The sequence below is a fragment of the Pogona vitticeps genome, chromosome 3 (genome assembly GCF_051106095.1).
Source record: "Pogona vitticeps strain Pit_001003342236 chromosome 3, PviZW2.1, whole genome shotgun sequence".
NCBI classification, from domain to species: Eukaryota; Metazoa; Chordata; class Lepidosauria; order Squamata; family Agamidae; genus Pogona; species Pogona vitticeps.
In genome coordinates, this window is record NC_135785.1 from 232351139 (window position 1) to 232373544 (window position 22406).

General features: G+C 41.1%; 1 protein-coding gene across 11 annotated transcripts in view; it reads right to left on the reverse strand.

The window, feature by feature from the left end:
* ZBTB20 (zinc finger and BTB domain containing 20) overlaps nt 1–22406 on the reverse strand; it is a 675920-nt gene that overhangs the window by 283973 nt on the left and 369541 nt on the right. The window contains exon 1 of one of the 11 annotated variants that reach the window (XM_072993821.2): nt 1–22406. This exon is cut by the window's right edge and continues 6295 nt beyond it. The exons of the other annotated variants lie outside the window; for them this stretch is intronic. The gene's annotated coding sequence lies outside the window, so the exon portion shown is untranslated. 11 annotated transcript variants of the gene reach the window in all.

Consider the following 22406-nt stretch of genomic DNA (forward strand, 5'->3'; position numbering starts at 1 on the left):
CACCACCATTGTAGTTCCTGTTCCAAGTGATGACGAAGGAGCTTTTCTGCCTCTTGAGAGTGACAAGGTTTGGCTGCTATGCCTGCCTGAGCTTTTTGAGTTCATTGGGATCCACAGGGAGTGCCGAGGCAGAGAACTCAGGGAGGAAAGAGGTGGGAAGGAAAATCACTGGAGCCTCTTGACGATCAAACTTCCACTAACTAAAAGGAAACATCTTATAAATAAACAGAAAGAAAAAAAAACCCATCCCGTTCTGCCAGAGGAATGTACGTTATTGCCTCTTGATGGAGCATTTGACACAACACCAGAGAGGCGGGCATGCCTCTTGAAACTGTTTCCCTGAAATTTAAAGAGAAAGAGGGAGAGAGAGAGAGAGGGAGAGAGGGAGTGGGAGAGAGAGAGAGAAGAAAAGAACTATAAAAACAAACATTGTTGGAAGATCTGTGCAGTTTCCAAGCAGAAAAACAGACCGCTCAAATTCAACAGAACAGCAACCTACTAACAAAATTTCTTCAGCACTAGTAATCAATGGATGAATGTACTGTAAGATCTATTAGTAGCATTTTATTAGCCCTAAAAAGCAGATTCTGCCAATTCAAATATGAGAATTTTAAGGTAAGGAGAAGAGAGAAAGATAACTATCAGTGTGTGTCAAGGTTCTGCTTCCATATTTTAACAGAAAATTAGGACCACAGAAAACTTTAAAACAGACTGTATGTCTTCTCAAGATATATGATGTGCTTTGTGAAATACCAAGATGCAATGTGAAAATCTGGTGATCTTTGCATACATAGTTTTTTCAGATAAACTCTCAATTATGCAAGATATTCAACTATTTATTTGTTAAATTTTTAAAAGCCCCCCAAACCCACAACAACCATTCAACTATTTAGTTGATTAATCACCTTAGCACATATCTTAGGGTGTTTCCAAACAAAGGCTACCAATCAAAAGATATTGCAGTTTAGTTAGTAAGGATATCTGTCTGTGGAGATGCAGGTTGGGAATTTGATTCCCCACTCCAGGAGAAGAGACAGCCTACTTAGCCTTGGGCAAGGTGCAGAGTCCCAGAGCACCTTCAGGGCAAGGGAATGCACCCAAGTACTCTAAACCTAGAAAACCCTGGAAAGGATCACCATGATTGATTTAATAGCAAATAATTATCTAATTTTCTCTTTTTAGCAGGGTGTGTGTAAGTAAAAAACCAAGCACCACCAGCAGCAGAGTGGAAATGTAGAAAGAAATTAAAAACTTGCACTCTGGAATAGATTCACACAGAATTCTTTGAATGTCAGATTGATTGCAAGCAGAGCCCTGCCTGGAAGACCCTTATTAGTGCACCCTGATTCTACTGAGCACATTCCAGAACAGTTTAAGCAGAACAAGGAGGACAATAAAGATTAGTTATTATCAGCTGTCTCAGAAGATTTATTTTTAATTTATTAATTTTATTTATTCATGATTTATTCAGTGAGAGGAGTAAGTTTCAGATCACAAAAGAAAGGTATAAAAGAAGCAAATGGATAGGTGTTTGGAAAATGCAGAGCGCTGAATGGTGCTGGCAGGCAATCTTGCACATGGGATGACAGGATACTGACCTCTTGTCTTCTGCTCCACTGGAGCAATTTGCAGGCAAAGGAAACTACTATTTCACTTATACTGTTTTGAAGCACCATTTTTGCAGATGTCTGGAAATCTTAAAACCAGTCAGATTAGGTGACTGGAGAAATTTACACTGTTCCATTTGCTCTTCTATATTATAGTATCTGTAATCTGGGGCTTGGCTCCCCAGTCTGAAAAAATATCTCACATGACACGGGGTGAACAAATTCCATGAACATAGATATATTCAGGACCTTGTGCATGTTATCCAGTTCCCTCATAGTCAACAAAAGAGTGGGAAAAGCTGTAATGGGATATAATCTCAAAAATGATAGAATGATTTCAATACCTTTCGACATCACAGTAATCCAAGTTATTCACCAACCACCAATGCAGAGGAGACTGAAATTGACCAGTTTTATGAAGACCTACAACACCTTCTAGAACTGACACAAAATAAAGATGTTCTTCTCATTATAGGGGATTGGAATGCTAAAGTAGGGAGTCAAGAGATAAAAGGAACAACAGGTAAGTTTGGCCTTGGAGTTCAAAATGAAGCAGGGCAAATGTCAAGAGAACAAGCCGGTCATCACAAACACTCTTTTCCAACAACACAAGAGGCGACTCACAAGATGGGCAATACTGAAATCAGATTGATTATATTCTCTGCAGCCAAAGAGGGAGAAGCTCTATACAGTCAGCAAAAACAAGACCTGGAGCTGATTGTGGCTCTGATCATCAGCTTCTCATAGCAAAATTCAAACTTAAACTGAAGAGAGTAGGAAAAAACAGTGGGCTAGTCAGGTATAATCTAAACCAAATCCCTTATGAATACACAGTGGAAGTGAAGAACAGATTTAAGGAACTAGATTTGGTGGACAGAGTACCTGAAGAACTATGGATAGAGGCTCGTAACATTGTCCAGGAGGCAGCAACAAAAACCATCCCAAAGAAAAGGAAATGCAAGAAAGCAAAGTGGCTGTCCAACAAGGCCTTACAAATAGCAGAGAAGAGAAGGGAAACAAAATGCAAGGGAGATCAGGACTTCCAAAGAATAGCAAGGACAGACAAGAGGGCCTTTTAAATGAACAATGCAAAGAAATAGAGGAAAATAATAGAAAAGGAAAAACCAGAGATCTGTTCAGGAAAATTGGAGATATTAAAGGAACATTTTGTGCAAAGATGGACATGATAAAGGACAAAAATGGGAGGGACCTAACAGGAGCAGAAGACATCAAGACGAAGTGGCAAGAATACACAGAGGAATTATACCAGAACATTCTGGTGGTCATTAAAATGGAATACAGTATAGAGAAAGAAAGTGACAGAAGATAAGAGCATTGCAAACACTGGAACAGTGCTGTGAACATTTTAAGAACTGGTAGTTGGGGAATCTTTTTCATGGGAGTTGACTTCAGGTTACTGCCCTTTCTGTATGTCATGTAGAACCTCTTCTCCCATCACTTGAAGAAGTCTCGTAGCTCTTAAAGGTCCAGAGGCATCTTTACATGTTGCTGTCTGGGGTCATTATATTTGCGACCTAAAGAAACAAGTGACCAGGATCTTACGGAAACCAAAACCTCCCAAAAGCAACATAACAAGAAAAGAGAGAAATGCCATCAAGTCCCTGAACTCAGACCTGGACATCATCATCCTGCCAGCAGACAAAGGCAACACCACAGTAATCATGGAAACAGAAAAATACAAGGACAAAATCAGAGAACTTCTAGACCCCACCACCTACAGAAAACTGAAACGGGACCCAACCAACAAAATCACAAAACAAACAAACATGCTGATCAGGAGTTCCTCCCTGCACCCCAACGTCCTTCAACGTATTTGCAAGACAGAAGCTCTCCCACCGGGACTATATGGACTCCCCAAAATCCACAAGGACTCAATCCCACTCAGGCCCATTGTAAGTGCCATCAGCTCCCCAACATATGAATTAGCCAAACACCTAGCGACCCTCCTACAGACCTACATTGGACAAACCTCATCCTACATCAAAGACTCAGGACATTTCATAAGCAAGCCTGGGGACAGACTAATCAGCTTTGACGTAGTATCCCTGTTCCCCAAAAGTACCGATAAAGGACATCCTGAGACTCATCCAGCAGATATTTCCAGAAGACATCAAGGCCCTCTTCCAACACTGCCTAAGGGCCAGCTATTTCCATGAGTTCTATGAACAGACAGATGGAGTGGCCATGGGCAGCCCGCTCAGCCCGGTTATAGCAAACTTCTACATGGAGCATTTTGAAAAACTTGCCCTGTCTTTGGCACCCCTCGCATCCACAGTCTGGTTCCGATATGTGGATGACACCTTTACAATTTGGAGTCACAGTGAAGAAAAATTGGAAGAATTTCTCAACCATCTCAACAGGATTCCACCCAAATATACAATTCACCATGGAAAAAGAAATAGAGGGCCAGCTCCTGTTCTTAGATGCCATGGTCCTACGCAAAACTGACCTCTGACTGGGACACAAGGTCTACAGAAAACCCACCCACACAGACCGGTACCTACACAAAAACTCCAACCACCAGCCACAGCAAAAAAGAGGCATAATCAAAACACTGGTAAACCATGCAAATCGGAACTGTAAAGCTCAGTTTCTCAGCACTGAACTAAACCATCTGAATTGGGCCATACAGGCAAATGGCTACTCCAAAAATGAAATCACAAGAGCCATCAAACCAAGAAAACAACACCGAACTGAAGAAGAAAAACAGCCACCTACAAATAAAGTATTTCTGCCATACATCAAAGGGGTCACGGACCGCATGGGAAAACTTTTGAAAAAAACACAACCTACAAACAGTATTCAAGCCCACCACAAAAATACAACAAATGTTACGGTCAGCAAAGGACAGAAGGGACCCCCTCACCACTGCAGGAGTATACCGAATACCTTGCAGTTGTGGCCAGGTATATATTGGAACCACAAAACGAAGCATCCACACCAGAATCAAAGAACATTGGAGACACTACAGACTAAAACAACCAGAAAAATCGGCAGTAGCTGAATATGCCCTGAAACAAACTGGACATGAAATTCTATTTCAAAATATTGAAATACTGGACAACACCAGCAATCATTACGTCAGACTGCACAGGGAAGCCACTGAAATCCACAAGCACCAGCAGAGTTTCAACAAAAAAGAGGAAAGTATGAAGCTCAACAAAACTGGGCTCCCAGCTCTCAAAAATACAACATGCAAAAGGTCAACAAACTCTACCCAGCCACAAGGACAGGGGATCACTACACACAAAAGACCAGCTAATGACACCCATCAACCACAGGAATAGATAATCTCTTCTCCTTAGCACAACAATACACCCACAACAATACACACTAATCACCCATCTACAGAAAAAGACAAAAAACCTATCTCACAGCCATAAATACTGCACTCCCAAGCCAACTACACCATAGCACAGGTTGCTGTCCTCTGAAGATGCCGGCCACAGAGACTGGCAAAACGTTAGGAAGAACAACCTTCAGAACACGGCCAAAGAGCCCGAAAAACTCAGAACAACCATTAGATCCCGGCCGTAAAAGCCTTCGCGAATATACTAACAGATTTGTCTATTCATATCCAGAGTTTTGAGTGGTTAGCCCATCAAAGTCTGTCTTTGACTACTGTGCATTCAACCATGTTAGTGCTGAATTAGGATTCCTGGCCCCTCCCCTGAAGCTTCTTGTCTTTAACAGCTAAATGTTAAACAAGCATAACCTGGGAATAGCTGCATTTCTCAAATCTGGCTTCCTAAAGTGGGGAAATTTTTGTTTTTCATTTCAAAGAGCTTGCTCAAATTTTAATTCATTCTTCCTTAGAACAAGAACTTGAGGTTTTTAAAAACTGAGTGTAGAAGAAAGTGATACTGATAGATTTCTTCATCCTTTAATATCACAGTAAATATTTATGGTAACTTGGAAAAATAAGCCGTTAGAGATGGCTGGATAGCTCAGTGGTTGAGGTATCTGGCTGTGGAGCCAGAGGTTGGGAGCTTGATTCCCCACTGTGCCTCCCATGAGAAAAGCCAGCATTTGTGGCCTTTGGCAAGCTGCACAGTCCCAGGGTGTCCCTCAAGAAGAAAATGGTAAACCACTTCTAAGTATTCCCTACCTGGTAAACTCTGAAAATGGTTACCATAATCAGAATTGACTTGATGGCACATGATTATAATTAGGCATATAGGTTTTTATAATTAGATGTGAGTCAAAGTATTAAAATCCACTTTTCACACTATTTTAAACTTAATTTGTAATAATAAATAATGTGCAGAATTTGGCAGTAAGTGTAGTTTTTTCCTTTTCCTTTCCTTGATTTCCTTCTGAAACAAAAGCAACTATACAGGGGGAACAGTTTATAAATGCTACATATGTACTAATGAAATGATTGTTTAAAATATATAAAGGTAAAGAGCATGAATGAGATATCAATTGTGATAAATACATTTGGCTATTCAGATTATTATCACTGAGATAATTTTTATGAATAATTTTTTTTATGAAACATGCCTTTAGGTGATTATTTATTTATTTAATTGCAGCGTTTTGCAAAAAGTTTCAAGGGAGAAACAGATGCTATGTGTAATGTCACACAAACATATTGCTGTTTATACACTGGGGTTTGGCTTTTCTCTTTCCTGCCCTGTACCACCCATGCCCCCAACACAACAGAATACAAGATTTAGGGAACATGGTGGTGGAGAAGGGAAATCTGCTCTTAATACAGATATATGTCCTGTTGGATATATGGCAGTCATTGATTTATTTGGTCTTAGAAAGTGAAAGAGATATTTGAATAAAACACTTGGAAGAAATAATCATGTAATGAAACAATCAAAAAGTGTGGAGATTACTGAAGCAGCTTAACAACAACACAAATGAAGAAGCTACTTGGATGAGTAGCGAAACCTTTCAACCTAACAAGAAGTCCAGTGGCCATGACTCAACTTCCAGATAACCACACCAGGATGACTGAGAATCTTCACAGTTATAACCCAAATAAGGTTTTATTCACACAAAATTTTTAACAAATCAAATAGTGCATTGACTCCTCATTAATGGCAGGTCTGAACATCACCACAGGAAAGCATAACTTAAACCTGAAACAAACAAGCCATTGGAGAGGAATAACCCTACCAGACCACTCAGCTTAAGTGAACTGGAAGTGCTATTTGTAGCTGCAAAAATGACAAGGCAGCAGTCCTGAATGACATCCACAAAGGACAGATTTGGCACAGTAACTAAAAAGTAGCTCCTTAGTTTCTACGTTAAATGTCATGACTCTCTCAGGATCCCAAAAGCTTTTAGCAAATCACAAGTGATTCCTATCCTGAAACCTGGTAAAGAACTCACAGATCCAAAAAAATTCAGGGAGATCTCAGTACTCTGTCACCTGTACAAAAACATGCAAGGAAATATTCTTAACTTTTTATAGTGGCAGGAGTACCACTCCTCATCCCACAATGGCCTGGCTTTAGACCTGGTAAGAACTGTATATACAAATCTTACATTTAACACAGCATACTGTGGATGGCTTTGAAATTGAGAAGCTCATAGTGGTAGCCTTTGTTCACTTGTTACTATTCCATAGGCAAATATACCTTCCAACATGATATATATTTCAGCCCATGCAAAACAGGGAGTTGTAATTCTCAGTAAAACGACAGGTTACTCAACTGTAATTGTAGTTCTTCGTGTGAATCACACCCTGGGTGACTAACAAGCTGTCTTACCCAGAGGAGGGTGTCATGCCAAGGTAGAAGCTCTCACAGCACATCCAACGGCCATATCAGATTTTTGCCAAACATCCAATCTATAGTGCTTGATGAATGTGGACACCTGTGACCAGGTGGCAGATGTCCAGAAGAGGAACGCTGCGAAGAAACACCATGGAAGCTGCCACTGCCCTAGTGGAGTGAGGGCGAATCTCCTGAGGAGCTGGCATTTGAGTAAGCTGGTACGCCAGGTGAATGGTAGAAGAGATTCTCTGTGATGTCACCTGTAGACCCTTCGTAGGGAGCTGACAGGTGACGAAAACTCTGGAAGCTGTTCCAAGTCTGAAGTGGAGTCTTTTGAATTGGTAGGCTTGAGTTCTGAGCTGGAAGCGGAGGTAAGGCCTGTGAGGGGGGTTCATAGATACATGGAAGTAAGTGTCTGTTAAATCTACGAGTGCAAACCAGTGGTTTTTTCTGAAGAAGGGAAAGAACAGACTCAAGGGTTTCCATGCGGAATTTGGTAGTAATAATGTAGTGATTTAGGTTTCTGAGGTCAAGGATGGACAGTGAAATAACGAGAGAGAAAAATGCTGTCAGTTTGATATACTGGTTCTATGGCATCCTTGAGAAACAGGGTCTGTATTTCGTCATGTAGGGTTTGTGATGGAGGTGTGCACTGTCATAAGAGGTGATGGAATTGAATGTGATACCCGCTTCGGACGACGTGATGGCTTCCCAAACACGTAAGTGTTTCCAGAGGGCAAAAGGAGAAATGTGGTATGTTGTGATCAAATATGATGCTTAGCTTTGTGATCATTGCGCCTAGTCCTGGTTTGTTGATGTGGTTTGGCCCAGTAATTTTGTTGTTTGAATTAGTGTGTATAAGAGGTTTGCCTCTGAGGTTCGTGATGGAACTTCTGGTACGAGTTGTAGGGGCGCCACCATTGAGTACGTTGGGGGTGCTGTTGGTATGAAGGATATAAGATCTAGTATCTGATCTGTTTCTCTGGACATTTTCCAAAATGTCATCTGTCTCTGCATTAAAAATACCTGTCCTGTCAAAAGGGAGGTCTTCAATGAGTGCTCTTGCATCTTCAGCGAGGCCAGCTGTTCTCAACCAGGAAAAACACCGGAGAGCAACGGAGGTAGCCATGGATTTGGCTGTGGCATCAACAGTATATCTGGCTGATAGCATTTCTTGTTTGGCAACTGAAAGTCCTTCTTGTTGAAAAGTTTGAGGCAAAACCTTTTTGTCCTCAGGAAGTGCCTCAATGAAGGTGGACATATTGTCCCAGAGGAAACACTGGTAGGCGGCCATGGCTCCTTGGTAGTTAGCATCTCTCATGATGAAGGCAGCTGAAGAGTCAATTCTCTTGCTGTCCTTATTGGGTGGTATGAGGACTTGATGATGTCGAGATTGAGATTGGGAAGCTTCAACAAAGATTGAGTTAGGGGCTAGTTGTTTTTGGAGAAAACTGCTCCCGGATCATAGACTTGATAAAGGTTGTCGATGTGCTTGAACATCAAGTGTGATGAAGCTGGTTTTGTCCAGGAACGTTGAGTGGTGCAAACTAGGGATGGCAACATGGAAATGTGGACCGGAGTAATTGTATTTTTGGAGAGCGGATTGTAGTGATGATTTGTTGGCTCAGTTGTGGGCCTATGTATCTGGAGATAGAGAAGTTACTTAGCAGTAACCATGGTTCTTTGAGTGGTCCTCTGTGAATCCACACAAATGGGTTTTACTGCGCCTGCGCAGGACTACTCGGAATATTCTAGAGCTTAAAAATACGTGATTAGTAGGACATTGCCCCGTGGTGTGCACGCTCCACCCACCCATTACCTCAGTTCCAAATGTCCACCGCTGTCAAAGCTCTGACTCCCACAAAACTCAAGAAAACAAGTAACAGACAGCGGAGAGGCTGGACAGGATGTGTGGATTCAGAGAAGACTACTCAAAGAACCATGGTTACAGGTAAGTAACCTCTTTTTCTTCCTTGTGGCCTCTGTGAATCCACACAAATTGGTGACTAGAAAGCTCACTTACTGGAAGGAGGGCCGTCACACCAACAACGAAGTCAGCACAGCTCTTCCGAAACTTGCTTCCCTCTTGGCCCTGACATCAAGACCATAGTGTGTCACAAAAGTCAAGGGTGTAGACCAAATGATTGGTCAACAGATGTCAGGGACTTCAATGCCACGCAACAAAGCTGTAGATGTTGCCATCGCTCTAGCAGAGTGTACCCTTAGCACCTTTGGCGGAATCTTGCCTGCCAATTCATAAGCCAACGTAATGGCCGAGACAATCCACCTTGAGACTGTGAGGAAGCAGGAGAACCCTTTCGTGGGCCATGGAAACAAACAAAAAGTTTGGGAGAGGTACGGAAGTCTGGTTCTAGAGATATAGAATGCCAAGGCACAATGAACATCAAGGGAGTGGAGCATGAAGATGGATTGGAAAATAGCGTTGGGAGGATTAGAGGTTGATTAACATGGAAATCAGATATCACTTTGGGAAGGGAAAATACATCTGGATACAACACAACCTTTTCAGGAAAAAAATGAATATAAGTAGCATCAGCCTGAAGAGCAGCCAATTCACTTGTTCGATGTGCAGAAGTTATCACCACAAGGAACAAAGTTTTGATGGAAAGAAGTTTGAAGTTTGCAGAAGCTATGGGCTCAAACAGAGGATGAGCAAGTGCACGGAGAACGACCTGGAGAGACCACTGAGGAAGTGGAGGTCTAAATAGGTGGATGCATATTTCACAGCCCTCTTAGAAATCTCTTCAATGTGGGATGAGAAAACAAACAGGAAACTTCAGACCCTTCAGGCTGGTATGAAACTATTGCAGAAATATAAACCTTTAATGTCGAATGGACCAAACCTTGGTCAAGCAGGTAATGAAGGAACTTAAGAAGGGTGCTCAAGGAAACTGGGACCTTAAGTAACTTTTGTGATTGAGCAAATTTTGAGGAAAGAGTTCCATTTATATGAATATAATAATTGAGTAGCTGGCTTCCTTGCTCTATTCAAGACTTCAGTCACATTGGGAGAATTCTCCACACAGTGAGGTGTAGAGAGATGAGGTCTGTCTGATAATGGTGCTGGGCATGGGTCGATGTCGCACACAGAAGCAGATTCCCTGTCTCAGATATTTGATGCCCGTGATGACGCTTTGGAGGCTGAGGTGGTAGGCCTGCTGGGACGGAGTAGGGCACGGTATCAGGTTGCATTTCTGCCGCTTCTATATCAGGTGAAACAACCAAAGAGGAATTACTAGGGAAGCCAGATTGCTGGGGGCTGGCAGGGGAGGATGTAAGTTGATCGATCCACTCTTCCCATTCTGGAGATTGTGAAGAGTATGGTTGGTGTGAAGGGAGCCCTTCTTCATCCATGCAAATTAAATCCCTAGCCTTTGAGGACTATGGAGAAGCAATCCCAGGGGATTTTGCTTTCAAGGACTTGGACCTTTTTGGTGGTGAGGGATCTGGAGCAGAAGAGGCATCGATGGACGGCTTTCTTTTTGAGGTTGTTTTCTATGTCGAAGACTTCGACATCGACTTTTTAGATTTCGGCCCCTTCTTTTGCTTAGATGAAGTTGAGGGTACATTGGAACAAGATGGCGTGGCCGAAGGGCTTTGTTTTGCCATCTCTGAAATGGCTTTTTCCATGGCCTTTGCTTGTGAGGTAGTTTTACAAGCAGGCTGAGCCATAGCTTTTGCAGACTGAAAGGATTGTTTCGAAAGCCGAAGGTTAAGCCTAGAAAGGCAACTGCTGAAAACTCCACACTTCAAGTTTTTACAGCGAGGGCATAAGGAGGTTTGGTGAGCTTCACCAACGCAAAATAAACATTTAGCAACATTTAGCGTGGCCATCTGAAAGTGGGATTTTATTGTCACAGAACATGCAATGTTTAAATAGGCCCAAGGGGGCCATGAAAAATACGATCAAACAAGAAATCCAGATTGAACTCTTTCACTTTTAAACTCACAGAAGCAAGAAACATGAGGCTCTCAATGCAACAGTTGAAAGAAACTAAAAGGAGAGTCCTGGCGCCAAGGTATATATACAGAGGGGGAGGGGCCTACACTAATATGGGTTTTTTGCTACCGCAGAAGCTCTAGAATCTTTGACAAGGCTCTGCCCAGGTGTGGATTACCCAGGGTGTGATTCACAGAGGCCACAAAGAAGAACCTGCAGAATCATTATGCTTCAAGTCAACTCCAATTGAAAACAATTAGTTATCTCGCAGGCATTGCACCCAATGACTTATATAGAGATAAGTATATCCACTCTTCAGCCACCACCCTGTGCCTCCCAGATTAAAGACAAGGAAAAAAATGTCACAGCATCTGTGAATCCTGAAGAAACAGCAGAGAATCCCAGAACATTCTCTGGAAAGAAACAACTACCCACCTCTCAAAATGAATGGAACCCCATGGAATTCTAGCATCTGATCACAGAAAGAAATGGGTATCTTGAAAGTCACTTAATATACAGTCTAAGGCAGAATCAAAATGAAGCTAAGAAAATAGAGCTTTTGTAATTAAACAGTTCTTTCTGAGTATGAAAAAACCAGGCCACTTCACTGTTTATTCTATGCCCCTCAATGTGTACTGTATAAGATTTGGTGCTAGCTGCCCCAAATGCTTTCGATGCAGCCGATTATGCAACAAAAATTATCTGATACAATCATTAATCATAGTGTGGTGCTTCTGACATGAGCAAAATATTGGTGAGCAGACATCCTTGGATACCATCAATGGTCTAGAAGGAAATGATGAAGTCACTCTGCAGATTTTAAGCCAAAGTCTAGTAAATGACCAGGTAGGCAACTACCTAGCAGTCTCATGCATGTCATCCTGGACTGCACAGCAGAAGAAAATGTATAAATGCCAACTTTTTAAGCTAAGAAAAAGCTAAAAGTAAAACACAAATGATTACCATATCTGGGAATCGTTCCCCTACATCCTTGAATGCCTCCGATCAGTTAATTTAGGCAAGCAAACAAATTATTATTCTATTGTGCATTAGGGTTTAAAATGAACTTTTCTGCTGTGACCCTCTATACTTACCCTGTCTATTCCTCTAACTAGCAACATGCATTTTCAGTCTGCCTTCCTGGGGTCTGCATTTGATTACAGCATTCATGTTCTATTTAGATTCTTTTGTACAATGCCCAGTAGTGCTCATACAAAAGGTGTTATTTATAAAATGTAATTCTGTTGTATTGCAATTTGGATTCAAAGAGGACAAGTAATATAAAATACTTAGTTTATTTAATAATTCCTTGGATTTATTAAATCAGCATCTTTACAAGATTAGTGCTGGGAGGTAGGAGGAGGCTATTAACTAATAAACAGGTTTCAGGCAGCCCCACTCCTCTACAAAACATGTATTATTTGAACAACTTCTCTATTGAGAGCCAAGATTTGTATCCAACTCAAAATTTTCTGTCTGTCTCTTTTTCTTACTTAAGAACAGCTACTTTTTAAGATGTATTCTAACAGTCATAAACAGGCAACCAGCAATTGTAATCTGTTTTATTCATACTCATATATGGAGAGGAGAATGTGGATTATCAGTGTGAAGATTTATTTCCTGATTAGATGCTTGCTGACAATCTGTGAACTAACAGAAGCTTACACTGTCCAACAAGTGTCATATATATGAAGCAGCACAATGGTGGTCATTGGAAACAGTTCTAGACCAAATCTTAACTATTTCTGTGTAGTTGTCTTCTAAATCAACATAATTTGGTTTGTGGCTTGCTTGTCCAATTCCATTTATTTTTTAGCTGCTGTAGCAGTTAACCTGGTAACCAATACAGTTCTGCCTTGCTCCAAGGCTACTCTGTGGATGCAGTCCTACAGTCTAATATGTACTTCTCTTGCAGAAGTACATATTAGTTGGTGCAATAGACCATCAGCTATTCTAATGTCTATGCCTGGAATATGTCGGGCATGCACTAATATGTTAAACTGGAATAGCCATGATGTAAAGGCCCCGACCAATGTCATGACCCATTCTGATTGCGATGTCAGGTTGTTTATGATATAAACGGCCGCTTGGTTGTTGCACCAAAAATGGGCCACTTTAGAAAGCATTATTTAGGAAATTATCTATTAACATATTCCTGTTAATAGCTACTGCTAAATCAGTGATGAGATATGATCGTGTCCCTCTCCACATTAACATCTGGGCATCTGGGCATCCAGCGTGCCTGCCGTCGGGGGAGTCGCCTGTGACATCTGCCGTCCCTCAGACACTGGGTGAGAGACAGTGTCTGGGAGAATTTCTGGCCTGGACTCCCTTGGTCTACAGGACTGGGGCCCTGCTGCTGCTTTGGGCTACCCCACCCCTTCTTTAACACCAGCCACCTGGCTGGGAGGGGAGAAGGAGCATTAGAAGGGTGTGTGGGTTTGTTTTTGTTTGTTTGTTTTTAACTGTTATTACTATTAATTGCCATCGGATTGCATAAGAGACCCACAGTGGACCTGATGGAACAGGAAGGGGGGAGGGCGTTGGAGGGGGCAGCAATTGAGGTGGTGCTGGGTAGGGGAAGGAATGGCGGTGGGGGTAGAACATTCCCGTGTAAGAGAAGAGAGGTTAGATACCTTACATCTACGTATCCCCTCTTCTAGTCCTGCCCCCAACCAGATGGTATCACATGTCAGCAAATCCTCGAGCCACACGGTGAATGCCAGGTCAGTACAAAATAAGACTACCCTCATCCATGATGTAATTCTGGATGAGGGTGCTGACTTGGCGTGCATTACTGAGACCTGGGTTGGAGAGGAAGGTGGTGTCCCCCTCTCCCAGCTGAGTCCGCATGGGTACTCGGTCCACCACCAGTGTCGCTCGGAGGGTCAGGGAGGGGGAGTTGCTATAATCTATAGGGGTTCTATCTCCTTGACCAGGCTTCCTATCCCTTTGAGAGGAGGTCTTGAGGGCATGTATTGTGTGTTGGGCTTGCGAGACCGATTAAGGATTCTGTACCGCCCACCCTGCTGTGTACCAACAGTCTCCCTACCTGAGCTGACGGAGGTAGTCTCGGACCTGGTGTTGAGGACTCCCAGGCTGTTGGTGCTGGGGGACCTCAACATCCATGCTGAGGCTGCCTTGACTGGGGCAGCTCAGGACTTCATGGCGGCCATGACAACCATGGGGCTGTCTCAATGTGTCATCGGCCTGACACATGAGAAGGGCCACACCTTGGACCTGGTTTTCACAACGGGATTGGAAGGTGGTGGTTTGGATGTGGAGGGGCTGGTTGTGACCCCATTGTCATGGTCAGACCACTTCCTGGTCAAGTTTAGTCTATTAGCTTCTTCTTCCCTCTGCAAGGGTGGGGGATCTATTAAGATGATCCGCCCTGGAGACTAATGGATCCGGATGATTTCCTGAATGCTCTGGGGGATTATCCATCTGATATGGTCGGCTCTCCTATTGAAGCTCAGGTCACCCTATAAAATAGGGAGATGACCCAGGCGGTTGATACAATTGCGCCTAAACGCCCTCTCCGTGCTCGCCGAGCCCAGACAGCTCCTTGGTATACTTCTGAACTGCGGGCAATGAAGCAAGAGGGGAGACGGCTGGAGCGCAGGTGGAGGAAGTCCCGCTGGGAGTCCGATCGAACACGACTTAGAGCCCATTATCGGGCCTATTTCGTGGCACTACGGCTGGCGAAACGGCAATATTTCTCCAGCCGTATTGCTTCCTCAGAATGTCGTCCAGCAGAGCTGTCTAGGGTGGTCCGGGATCTTCTTCAACCGGGAAATCCGGTGGAGGTCCCGGACTGCTCATCAGCTCGCTGTGATGAGTTTGCTATTCATTTTGAGGAAAAAATCACTCAGATTCGCAGTGGGCTGGACTCCACTGTTACTGCAAAATCAGAAGATGTGTCCAGTGTGCTGTGCTTAGGTCAAACATTAATGGATGAGTTTCAATTGTTGAGACCCGAGGATGTGGACAGGGTGCTTGGATCTGTCCGTTCTACCACCACTCCGCTCGACCCTTGCCCATCTTGGCTAATTGGACGATCTGCCGGGAGGGGTCGCGCTTGGGTCCAGGAGGCCGCGAACGCCTCTTTGAGAGAGGGAGTGGTCCCTACCGCCTTGAAAGAGGCGGTAATTCGACCACTCCTTAAAAAGCCTAACCTAACCCAAGGCTGGTGGTTAACTACCGACCAGTAGTGAACCTCCCTTATTTGGGCAAAGTGTTGGAGCGGGTTGTGGCCGGGCAACTCCAGGCGCTGCTGGATGAAATGGATTTTCTGGCTCCATTTCAATGTATCAAATAGTCTGTTTATTGTTATGCAAGTATTATTGGAGATGATTCAACAGAAGCAAAGCAAGTTTCATTGTAGGGCAGAATTTGCCCAGTAAGTCTCCTATTGAAAACAAGCCAGAGTCACTTGAACCCAACATCGTTGTGCAGCTGCAGATCCTGTAGAATCTGGATCCTGAGATGCATACGGTCCCCCAGATGACTATGTCTTTTTGTCTGATCATGGATTCTTCAGGGATCAAGAACCCGAACATGCAGAAAAAATTGACTCTGGATGAGGCAGAGGAGGCTGAACACAGCATATATGAATATTGCAGCTTGAAGGCATGAGCCTGTATAGAAGCTTCCAGAAGAAGTACTCAGCTGTAAGGGAATACCTGTCAAGAAAGAGGTGTCCTTGGGAATTGGGAGTCTCCTTGGAGGAAAGCTCTTCCACCCAGGGAGACCAACAGTATGCATCTAACAGTTGAACTCCCCAGCCAGCTGGCCAAATACTTGTAGATCAGCACAGGGTGTGGCTCCAGCAACCCAGCTATATAAACCTCAGTTTTGGACCATATTTTTGCTGGAGAAAGTGTGTTATGGTTGCAACTCTTGCCTGCTATGTTTTTTTAACCTTCTTGCTGACTTCTTGGTTGGACATGATTATTTGACTGGCTTAATTATGCTTCCTGAACTCTCTTTTTTGTTTGTTTGCAATGAATATTTGTCTGGCTTGACTTCTGAACTGTTCCCAGATTTAGCATTGAATCTCTCACACCTGCCTTACCTGACCCCTCAGTAGCTCTCTGTTTGTCAGTCCTCTGCTGATTGCTACATATGCCCCACCCTGCAAAGACTTGCTCCTGGACTCAGCCAGTCTGTGAGCAAGACAGAAGTTCTCAAATATTGCCATTACATGGCAAGAGTTCTTAATTGCTGCTTAGGAAAACATCTTCATATAAAAACTTGCTTTAGATTTCAGCAAACGTAATTATCACTTCTTTGGTGACCACACAAGCTGTTCCCTTTTCAATCCTAGGAGACAGGAAGGGAAAGTAAGCCTTCCCCGTTTCTAACAGCCAGTGACCACCAGTTGGATCATGCTAGGATTGAGTAATCCACAGCTGCCATACAGCTGTCTAGATTTCAACTGACTAAGTGTAGATATTTGACCTCAAGACTAAAGACATGTAAAAAAAAACCTAAGAGAAGAAACAGGTTCATATAAGAATAGGAAATTAGAAATGGAATCTAATTCTGTGCCCTCCAGCCCTATGATCCCATCTAACAGGCTGAGACTGTTGCTTTGCACATACCATAAGGACAGTCTTGTGACGTGAAATTTCAGATTACTCATTATCATAATCTAATTTAATTTAATTCAGGGGCCAACTGAACAGCAAGCCTTAAGGATTTAACTGAAAGACAAAATCAGAATTGTTTCAAAACAATTTAACTAATAAATGCATTCTAGAGGGAGATTTTAAAAGTGCAACGAAAATGAAAACAACCCCCCCCCCCAAGTTCCTGGGCATTAGCAGTCAGAAGAAAGATACAGATTAAAAATCCAAGCAAACCTGGGATTTAAATGTGTCAAGCCGTAATTTAAGCACTTAAGCAACATGCAACAAAGTTCCATATATACAAAATCTTTTTAGTAAAAATGTATAATTTAATGTATAATTTAAAGCCTTTGCCACAAGATTTCCTGAGTTTTACAACGCTTCAGAGTATATCCTTTCTGAATTTTAATTACTTTATAATTTGCTGGATTGAATAACATTTGAAGATTTACACAATAGTGAAATCACATGAAAAGCCTTCCAAAAGCAGAATTCAACTGAAATTTGGAGAAATAACAGAGAATGCAACATTAAACAAACCACAACCCTTGCATTAAGAATGGAACAGCTACAGCATTTCATCTAACAACTTGAAATGGCCTAAACATATACAGTACTTACATTAGACAGAATGCATAGATTTTCTTACTCAGCTTCAACTTTAGGTTAAAACCCTTACCAACCTGAAAGACTATCGGCAATCTCTGTTCTGTGAAAATACAGTTTTCTCAGAAAAGTAATTTTAGACTTTCCATTCTTAAAGGCATTTGAAAGCTATTAGAGAAGGTTTTTTTGACACACGGAAAAATGTGTTTTGAACAATTCTGTGTCTTGTTTATTAACTAATTGTGTTTGTCACAGAAAAAGCATGTGGGACTTTTACACTATATTCATGCCCACTGTTATTTATAGCATTTTTTCCTGATTTTTTAGGGGGGAGTAAATGTGCTTTTGCATTCTGCTATAACTTTGCATGTTAGCACACTAAACTGAATTCTATCAAATACCGGTATAGGTGCCTGATGAGACAGTGAGAAAATTAGGTAATTAAATGAGATAATTTGCAAGTCTGCCATTGTTAAGATTAAACAGTATATTTGGTATCCAGTGCCACCAGAATCAAGAGATTTCTTCCTCTCTCACTCCTCATACAGCCCTACATGGTACCAAAATTGGCTGCAGAAGATTTTTTTGTCCATATAAAACAAGGTTATAGGTGTACACACAGGGGACTGCAGGAGAGAAGAGCACAGCAGGGTCTGGTGAAAGCCACAGAGGCCTGTAGAATCTAGATGTACACAGATGAAATCCTAATCAATTGCAACAAGCTTTAATCATGATGAAAACATAAACATAACTATATACAAGAGTTGAGGTGCAAATTTGGGGCATCGTGATGTATCTGTTTCTTCTACTCATGGATGCAGAAACTTTGAATTAACATGACAATAATGGATGTTCCACCAAACAAAAACAAAGGACAAAGGACAATTTAAATATTTACCATAAAAAATGAATATGGCAGGAATAAGGAAGATTAGAAGATTAGATTATTGTTATGGGTACAGTAGTCTCAGGATTTATAAATAAACATAACATGCTCAAACAAAACACCTACACTCTGAAAACTTGATTTGCATTTACACTGCTATAGAAGTTAATGGTCCAATCCTCCTGTCTCTTTACAATGGTCTACTAAAAACAGCATAATTTTTGGAGGCAAATTGACTCAAGTTAAGAAATCACTATAGACATTATCAGTTGCTTAATGCGTTGCATGACTCAGTGTGCAGTTGATAATGTCTATAACGATTTCTTAACTCAGAGCAATGTGCCTCCAAAATTTGCATAGCTACACAAAAGGATTTTGGCCAAATCATGTTCCAAAACAGATGTGGAAAATGGTTTCTGATCATTAACAGGCAAAATGGAAAGCATGTTAGTATGTTTACCTGGAGTGATATGGGTTCATATTTTAAGAAGAATGTAACAAATATTATATTAAAATAGTAAATAAAATCAAAAATATTTAAAAGCAACAAGGAACAACAATCCATTAAAAAATCCCTCTCTGACAAGCCAGTCAATTAGGGAAAGCCTGCCTGAAGTGAAAGACAGGCTTAAGAGCCTGCTTGCGGAAAGACAGCAAAGATATATATGTGTGTGAAGTCCAAAAAAGTAACTTTGCCAAATTCTGTTCTATTTTATTATGAAAGAATATCTAACTTCTCTGTTCTCCAGTCAGCGATTTGAAACTTGTGGCTCTGTAGATACTACTGGACTGTCATTTCCATTACTGGCCACCAGAGAGAGTGATAGGGGATTGCGGGAGGAACACAACTTGCCCTCTCCTGCTGAAAATACTCAGATAATTTACGCAATCTATACTAGAGTTAAGTACCTTTTTTAATGCATTATGCCACACACAAAGAAACCCACATTGGTTTGTGATTATTTTATTTGTGTCAATGTATGTACCCTGGAAAAGACACTGATGTTGGGAAAGAGTGAAGGCAAGAGGAGAAGGGGACGACAGAGGACGAGATGGTTGGACAGTGTCACTGAAACTACCAACATGAATTTGACCAAACTCGGGGAGGCAGTGGAAGACACGAGGGCCTGGCGTGCTCTGGTCCATGGGGTCATGAAGAGACCAAAATGAAACGGAAAGAAAAAGAATGATGAAGGATCCATTGACATGGTGAAAAGGCAAAAAGACAGAATTACTGTTTACTAGAATATTCAAGAAAAGAGAAATTACATCTGAGTTGATATTATAAAGAACATTAAATAAAGAGGAATACAGTAGTCAGTAGATGTATTTATTTTATTAATATTCTACAAGATAAATCTGACTGTAATTTTAAAGCACATTTGTTTAATTCAAAATTGGTTTTCATAGATAAGCCTTTCTTTCTTTTTTAGATTTTAATTTTTTTATTATTGTTTTATTTTGATTCGACTGTTGATTTGTTACTTTATGCTTATTCCAGTGTGGTGTAGTGGCTAGAGAGTCTGAGTTGGACTCTGGAAAACAGAGTTTGAATCCCTGGTCACCCACGGAAACTCACTGAGGAAGTAGAACCGGTGAAACAGCTCCTTAAATATCTCACTTACCTTGAAAACTCTTATTAGGATCACTATAAGTTGGTTCTAACTGGACAGCACATATAGTAACACACACAGTTATATACTGATGTTTTTAATCTTCCTCGTAAGTTAAGATATTTAATAATAAACTGAATATACATATGGGAAATAAGAACAACAATAATTCTGGGAACATTCTGCCCTCTTTTATACTATAAGTCTCAGAAACTAATAAATTCACAGACACAAATAGCCTGCTCAGCAATAAAGTCACTGATAATGGGAGTTTATTGTATTCTATACTGGTACTGTGACTGGCTCTCCCCAATCCAGCTACCTGAACTGCTTTAACTGGATATGTTCTTCGTCAAAGAGGGAGAACAAACCACCTTTCATTGCAGCTAATACTCACTGCTCCAGGGCCGAAAGTTTCAAATGGCAGTTCTTGTCCTGCTTTTCGCAGCAAGCTATGTGCTGGCATCATCCGCAGTCTATTTGAACTATCCTCAAAAATCTGAAAAATCCTTAGAATTGACAAATGCGTGCTTATTTGAACTAATGCATTGCTTCCTAACTGGCATGGATTTACAATGAACAATATTGTTACACTACAGGAATTTAAGTGGCCTTTTTCTCCCCTTAAATTTCCCAATTACTACAAGGAGGAACTGAGTCAACTGGAAGTAATGTGACTCTTTAAAGCAAACAAATGACTAAGCAAAGGCAAAGTTTTACTATAAACTTTAAAAGAAATTGGTCTCTGCTCAATAAAAATCACTGTTTCTGTTAAGTCACTTGGCTTCTGAAAGGTAGTATCATAAGGTGGCAGCTATTTCTAGACCTTGGAAACATTTCTACACTGTAGCATGGACACGTTGGACCCACCCAAAGGACTGGAATGGCAAAGTGTCTGTACCTAGGCACTGGAGTGATTTCTGCTCTGCAGGGTTAAAATTAATCTAAGACCTGCATTTTGAAGATGTTTTTAACTTGCCAGGAACAACATCTAAAACTGTAGGATCTCAACAAAAAAGAAGCCTCTGCAAACCAATTTTGTTCATTTCCAAATCCCTTATGGTACCCTATTCTGAGCTGCAAAATAAATGATCTACAGAAACATGAGAAACAATATGGTGAAATAAAGTAATACTTCTGCCTTTAGTTCATTCGCAGTAATACTTTTCCATCATCCATAAGTCTTGCTAATTCGTATTTCCACTTTAACTACCAAAGATAAAGCAGTAATCCAAAACACACCCAGTCATTTGATCCTACAGAATTTATTGCATTACTTCTGAGCAAACATAAATGGATTGGCACTACAAGCTGTCTACATACAGAGAACTTTATAGGAATAAATTATATAAAGCAAAGTAATAAACCTTTGAGTATTTTAAGAGTTCCAGAATTATATTTATGGTTCAGCTACATCCTTTCAATTAGGAGGCTGGATAGTTCAATGAGTTTAGGCATCAGACTGCAGAGCCAGAGGTTGGGAGTTCGAGTCCTGCTAAGTCAGAATTGACTTGATGGCACATCATTATTATTATTTTTTCCCTCCAGAACTTCATCATTCTCCTGCTCCCAAGAAACACTGTAGTTTGTACTCCAACACCATTTGTTCTCTATAAGTATAAGAACTTATTTGTCCATGATCAGAATGAAACACAGTCAATTTTACATAAACTACAGTACTGATGTGTTTGCTTCTACATTAACTGTGGGGAAAGGAGCACATGCTCATAGCTCTTGTCATTTACCTATCCTTCTGTTTACCCACTCCTGGTTTGCCTGCAACAGTGCATATATTTAATAAGCAACTGTTCTTAATAGGATTGTTTCAAGCACTGTACTGTTTGAGTTATTCTACATTATTCTGCACTCTGTGATGAAGTCTGTAAACTTAAAGTAATAATAATGGTAAAATTCAAGAAGTAGTTTGGCCTTGATTTTAAATGTGCATTTTTAAAAAGAAGCTCCAAATTCATGGTATAAATAAGTTATATACCAGTGGTTCTTAACCTTTTCTTTACTATGCCCTTTAAATATATTTTGTTGCCATGGGCCACCAAGACTTAACTCAAGATTTAAAACTCTAAAGTGCATCAAATATTTAGTTTCTCATGAAGGGTCTTATCAACAGATATTCCTTGCTATAATGGCAACACTTTAAAAGATAACTGGAAGAAACTTCATTTGCTTTGCACCCTCATCAAGAACATCAACATTTCAGATCCATTCTGAGGCTCAGCCAAATGCATTGTTAAGAAATTCACAGCAAAAAATATCAGTCACTTTACCCAACAATAACCATACCGTTTTATTAGCAGAAATCGAAGAAACACAATCACAAATTTTTATT